The 6,889-nt window shown below is 42.4% G+C and overlaps 1 non-coding gene across 1 annotated transcript; it reads left to right on the top strand.

Annotated features, from left to right (window-relative positions):
• Positions 1-6,496: 6,496 nt before the first annotated feature.
• Trnas-cga (transfer RNA serine (anticodon CGA)) lies at positions 6,497-6,571 on the top strand. Its single transcript has one exon. It is a non-coding gene; the product is annotated as a tRNA-Ser (tRNA).
• Positions 6,572-6,889: the final 318 nt, after the last annotated feature.

Below are 6,889 nucleotides of genomic sequence, written 5' to 3'. Positions count from 1 at the left end.
AAAGAGCAACAGACATGTAACACACAGTACGACGAAAGAATAGTCACATAGCCACATACGATTGCTTACATGACATACGAGAATAGAATTTTCCAGGTCTTAGTAAGTCACTAGAATGTTCACATCGCGTCGAATGGGAGAAGTCCTACGGCATCTAAGGGCCTTGGCTAAATTAAAAGAGAGAGAATGATATCATTATGTATTACGGTCACAGCGATTGTATGACCAGTCGTCGGTAGTGCGATCACGGACAGTCGAACTGAGCAACATCTGGAAAAAGATTGTGTGCTGCAGGATTCATTGCTCTAAATAGTGAATCATGTGTCATTTTGTACGGTAGCAAATTGCCACTCTGTGCATTTGTCTCTGATAATTAGAATAGATGGTAACGGATGAACATTTCTCCACGTATTTGTGATTTTCTATTCAGTATATATTATGTATTGTACTTACATACGTAAATACCCATTAAACTTATCTGAAAATTTCAACCAAGCGTTCTTCTTTCTGCCTTCAGACTTCCTCCTAATACTCCTGTCATGACTTGAAGGAATCAATCCTTCTCACCTTCGTCTGACATCCGACAGCGAGGGTCGAACACCCTGCCTTCAAAATCCCTGATGTTAATAATGAGGCGTACCAACGTTCGACGACCAAGGCAGGTAAAATCTGCCTATTCAGATGAGAGCGAGCGGAACACCTCCAGGATATAACAGCTTTGCCTAGACCGGCTATGAGCGATTTTCGCAATGTTCCGAACGCTCGTCGCTTGAGTAAGGGACCAAGCGAGGTGGAGCAGTGGATAACACACTGCACTCGTATTCGGGTGGACGACAGTTCAAACCCGAGTCCGGCCATCTTCATTTACGTTTTCCATGATTTCCGTAAATCGCTTCAGACAAATGCCGGGGTGGTTCGTTTGAAAGGGTACGGCCGATTTACTTCCCCAGCCTTCCTAATCCGAGCTTGTGCTCCGTCTCTAACGACCTCGTTTTCGACGGGACGTTGAACACTGGTCTCCTCCTCCTGCTTGGCTGAGGTATTTACGTTTACTTTCAATCCTTCCGCGAGACCAAGCGACGTAGTTACACTGAACTATCGAACATGAAGAATGAGATTCATACTTTTGTTCAGTCTTTCCAAATTTAATTTTTGTGTGTTTTCGGTAGCCTTTCAGTGGAATGACGGTCGATTGCCTTCGGCATCGTTGACCGACGTTGCTGTTGCTAACTAAGCCTGTGTTGATGTCGTCGTCACTGGGGCACGAAACACTAACTGTCAATTCTTGCTCCCGACCCTCTGAGGAATACAAGCGGCTACTTCATCCGCACGAACGGTGGAGGACGTCTCTTGGTGCCACTCGCCTGGTCGCACCAACGTTGCCACTATCACGCCAGCGCACTTGAGCGGTACAAGAGGAAGAGTGCAGCCTTCTAGCGAGTGTCGTTGAATGGCGCAGCTATCATTTTCTTCCCACATCTAGGTCAGGTAGCGAGCACACACAGGTCACGTTGCAGCACATTCAGCTCCATCGAGGCAGTGGTCGGTGAACAAGAGAGACAGAAAAGGACACACACACACACACACACACACACACACACACAAAATGCCCAAGTGTTTCCCAAGTAAACACATTAAATATTCCGGGTGGTGATAATAATGTACAGAATATAGTACAGTAAAATCGAGGACTGCGAGTATCAGCTAATGACAGTGAAGACTCAAATGATTAGTGAGGACATCCTAAAGAATATAGGTCTCGTAAGTACTACACTGACAGTTCACTCTCGTAGAAGGCTAGGCTTACATAATAAAAACTGAACAGCCAAAAGTCACGGGAAAGGCTATTCCTTCTGAAGTTGTACCATTATGATTCCCGAAAATCATGATAAAACCGTCGTCATACGGCATGAATTAAGTAAAGTTGACGTGGAGCTGTGCGAGTCTCGTGACGTCACTTCTTTTATTTCAGGTTGAGAAGCCATTGCCTCACGTTACAGAAAATAAGTCCTGCGATATTTTGGCAACATGCTAAGAAAGGCTGAACCAATGAGAGACAAGAACGCTCTCTACGTCAGAACCAGAACTTAACGTACCGCCGTATTGTAATTGTCGTTTCCGGTTGAAGCCCATATTTGGTGGGATTTATATTATAATTTACACCCTATTGATATATGCTCGTTCTAAGCACCAGGACATTCAGGCTCTCTTGGCTGTTGTAATAAAATGACGGCAGACGTCATATCGGTGGGTGAAGAATTCCCATATTTAGGAATTTTCGTGTTATAACTCGCATGTTATGAAACTGTGCATTTTTAAGATAACGACACGTTAAAGATTCATAAAACACACGTCGTTCTTGGCAACATTTATTATAATTAAATTTGAGTTAATAACGTATCGACGATTAAAGCCTCCAGAAGTTCGCAACATAAAATACAAGGTCCTTCTTTGGAGAAGTTCACAGGCGCCGGGTTGTGAAACAATGTGTCGCGGGTTTGCGTCTTGCTCTAAACATTTTTTTCCTACATCCGCGTTCTCTGGAAGATTGTGGAACATCTTTATTAAATAATTAGAAATATTTTTTGTAATATCCAATGTTATGTAAATATAAGTGTGCTCTTTCTCTCAAGAGAGAGTTTGTCCAATTTTGTGGTTTTCTTACTGATTGCTCATGGAACTTTTATTTTTTCTCAGTTTATTGGCTTTCGGGACGCTCCCATTCAGTCATCTCAATAGTGGAATGTCAGGTGCGCCGATATGAAAGTAGGGACAACACTACATCCAATGCCCCACCGGATAAATCTCCGACCCGGCCGGGAATCGAACCCGGGCCCTTCGCTTAGCTGTCCGCCGCGCTTGTCGCGCAGCTGTCGAGGCAAGCAACTCAAGGAACTTTTTGTTTTTGTCTTACAACATGGATGTTGAAGTTTTTGCTTATGTGTATTACAGACTGAACATCGTGACTAGCTTATGCCCAAGGGACGAAATGTGCGTTTTAATAGAGGTAAAGTAGCAGTTTTCGTGTGTCTGTTTTCGTAAACAAACTGTGTGCTCCGCGGGCCAAATAGGGCCGACGTCTCCCTGGAAAGCAATATAGTCGCAAATCGCTTTAGATAGCACGTCCCATTGGACGTGGGCGCTGCGTCTAGGGAGGTTGGATATCCTGTCCGCGTCCACGTCAACGTTAGCTGCATCGTCCCGAGTGAAGACGGCTCTCAGATGCTGTGTATGACGCGAGTGTAGACACCATGTCCGAGCCGATTGCTACAGGCATCTGTGTAGTGAAAGTGACAGCACGTCACGAGTTAACCGACTTCAAATGCAGGATGCCAAGCGGAGCTCGACACGCAGTTCATAGTATATGGTGTATTACACAAGAATTTGGGTTTCCGAAGTCAACGTTGTCTGGCGTGGATCTTCAGTATCACAGAGACCATGTTTCCATACGCGTAAACCGTAGCACAGGACGACAACGAGTGTCTGACAAACGAACGTTACGACTAACCAGCAGAGCCATAAGGGGTGATGGTAGGTGCACTGAGAGTCTGATCTCCTCTTATTTGAAATGAGATGCATAATTTACGTAGTTTCCAGTTTGCTGAACTGGTTGCAGATGAAGGAGTTGCAAACCAGAGGAAACCAAAAACCAGTATTCCTTCATTTATTAATCCATTTCCTTCGCGTTTCAGGGTTAGCCATCATTATAATCCTGGTTCACATAAAAACCAGAGTGTTACAGAGTTACATGGTTGGCGTGCGACGGACACGAGCAGACATGACATTTCGGACTATGTCCTTTAATTGTAAAATGTACTGCTTTAGTATCATTGGCATTTGAAAACAACAACTATCTTTCTGGAACTTAGGTTACTATGATGTAAAAAAAGTACTGTACGTATGAAACACAGTCTGATGTAAGAGAGGGTCTGATGGCCCTAATGAGACCAGGTTAAATAGATAAGTAAATAAATAAATAAACAGAACCAGTCAATTGTCAAGTATCACGTTCTTAATAAATTATTTAATTACTAATTCGCCTCATTATTTTTTGACGAGTTGAGAAACATAGCTCTCAACTTTTTTGGATGCATGCAACTCATGTTCAGAACGAGATACACTGTTTTTTGATCCTCCTGAGAATAGTGATAGTTGACACTTAGAAAGTTCGACATTCCTGCTCTTCATCTGTTCATATGTCGTTCGTGCTGTGTTCATCAAGTTACGTGGATGCCAGTAGCATCATATAACAGTTGGTTTGATCTGGGAGCCGAGTCATGCTTGTGAATTTACAGGAGTGTCCATCACGCCACCCTCGTGCAACAAAGAAGCGGTGACAGGTGGCACTGTCTTGTTAAAACATGGCATGTCCAGATTCGCATGTTTTCCTTCAGTAATGTCGTATGGAATAATGTTCTAGGACAGATGAACGCAAGTCTTGATTGCTAAGAAAGGTTCAGTCCGTCCGCAGCTCGTGGTCGTGGGGTAGCGTTCTCGCTTCCCGCGCCCGGGTTCCCGGGTTCGATTCCCGGCGGGGTCAGGGATTTTCTCTGCCTCGTGATGACTGGGTGTTGTGTGATGTCCTTAGGTTAGTTAGGTTTAAGTAGTTCTAAGTTCTAGGGGACTGATGACCATAGATGTTAAGTCCCATAGTGCTCAGAGCCATTTGAACCAAAGGTTCAGTACGAATAGTATGTTGCACTCAGCCATGATCATCTTGCAGACGGTTTCACGAGGGAGGCATCTTGACTACTGCTTTAAAATGTATTAATTCCCTCATAAATTTTCTTTGTAAATAACCCGCCAATGTTCAGAAGGAACATGGTGTACACAAGTACAACACCAAAATAAAATAATTACATTTATTATTCCACATTAAGGCTGTATTTAGCACAAAAAAGTGGTGCAAAATATTACTGTCATCAAAAATTTTGATCGTTACCAGTGATATAAAATGCCTGACAGATAGCAAAGTTAAATTTGAAAATAAACCGAACAAGTTTACCCCTGACAACTCTTCCTGTTCCGTAGAAGAATTTCAATTTAATTAATCTATGTAAGCTGGTGGGTAGGAATTACTAATTCACATCTGTTTTGAGAAAGAAATAAAAAATGCCTGCAAGTGTTATTACCTATGCATTATCATAAACACAAGAAAAATTCCATCATTACCTATAAAAAATATATATTTGTGTACGGAACATGTTTCGCTTATTCACACTAGGCGTCTGCAGTGGTCTATAACACACAGAACATTATTCAGTTATACTGTAGTGATTCTTGGCAGATCATTTCTGCTTACGACTGTTTGGTTCTCTCTCGCTCTTTCTCTCTCTTCTTCTTTCTCTCTTTTTTTTTCTTACGTTCATTTTATGTTCTATTCATGCAAGCACCTATTGTTTTGTATGTACTAAATGCACATAGTGTAGGTTTCCTCCAGTTCATTATAACATTTAAAGCTTTCACTGAAAATAATTCACACTGGTAGGTCACGCAGAAACATTTCGCAATGCACAACCCATACTGTAGCACACTGCACGTATTCTTCCTCAAGTGCTTTGGGGCTGACTGAGGGGTCATGGGGAATATAGAGGGTGAGAGTGGAGAGAAATGTTGGTGGAGGGGTGGTGGAATGATGGATGTTGGGGCATTGTGTGTATGTATGTTGTGTAACATTTTTAATGTGACATGTGAATTGGAAGAAACGTGTACTATATGCATTTAGTACACCTCGAACGTTAAATGGATGCATAAATAGGACATAAAATGAATGTAAGTAAAAAAAGAGAACTAAATAGTTGTAAGGACAGATAGTTAGATTTCAGTGAGATACCGAGAATCACTACAGATCGCATACTGGAATTCGCGTAATTATATAATTTTTTGTGGTATAGACCTATGAAAACGCCTAGTATTAACAGGAAAAACCTGTTTGGTACACACAAATAAATTCAGCTGCAGAAGGCAGAATTTGTCCCATCTATGTGACAAAGCATGATTAAAGGACAAACTGAGGATAAATCGTTTCAAATATTAACAATTAACAATTAAATACACAACCCGCTAACAGAAGGAAATGGATGCGTGTAGTCTTCCAGAACGTCCGCACAGTCTGCACCTGTCATTGGTCCCTGCAGGCGTATGATGGGGGCCTAATTTTACCTAGGTGATCACAGCCCAGACCTCAACTGAGCTACTTCCTGCGTATGACGTCATCTGCCATTATCTCATCTCTGCAAAAATTCTGAAACCACTGAAATATTTTTTTCCGTTGATTACCAAAACACCTTTCTTGGAAATGGCTCTTCCCAAAGATGCGTATCGCTTTGCGTTTGCTATATGGCATACGGACTTCGCAAACTCTCGATTATCCGTGTTAGTTCTGAAATCAGACAGCAGGGATATCCGAAAAACACTGAAAATCCTAAATACACGTGTTTTTAGACGGAGACGAGGTACTGGCGGAAGTAAAGCTGTGAGGACGGGGCGTGAGTCGTGCTTGGATAGCTCAGTTGGTAGAGCACTTGCCTGCGAAAGGCAAAGGTCCCGAGTTCGAGTCTCGGTCCGGCACACAGTTTTAATCTGCCAGGATGTTTCACACGTGTTTTTACCGAAAACTGCCATCTATTACATCTGTAAAACATTTCATAGTCCACTGCATTACTTGCTGAAAACAATGAGTTGCAAATTACTGAATTTTAACCCCTACGGAGGTTTAGGCAAAAACATAGACAGGAAATTGGACGCAGACATAGCAGTCTTAGTATTTACCTGAAAATGAAATGGAAACAACGGAAATTTTTTTAGAGACCTACGACGGTGGAAATGGAGAGCGTTCGTCTTATTCTGCAACGGGAGAACGGAAAAAATGTCAAAGTATTCGAAAGAG

The sequence above is a fragment of the Schistocerca cancellata genome, chromosome 1 (assembly GCF_023864275.1).
Source record: "Schistocerca cancellata isolate TAMUIC-IGC-003103 chromosome 1, iqSchCanc2.1, whole genome shotgun sequence".
NCBI lineage: Eukaryota > Metazoa > Arthropoda > Insecta > Orthoptera > Acrididae > Schistocerca > Schistocerca cancellata.
The sequence above is the reverse complement of the archived record's forward strand: the minus strand, read 5'-3'. Positions and strand labels throughout refer to the sequence as shown.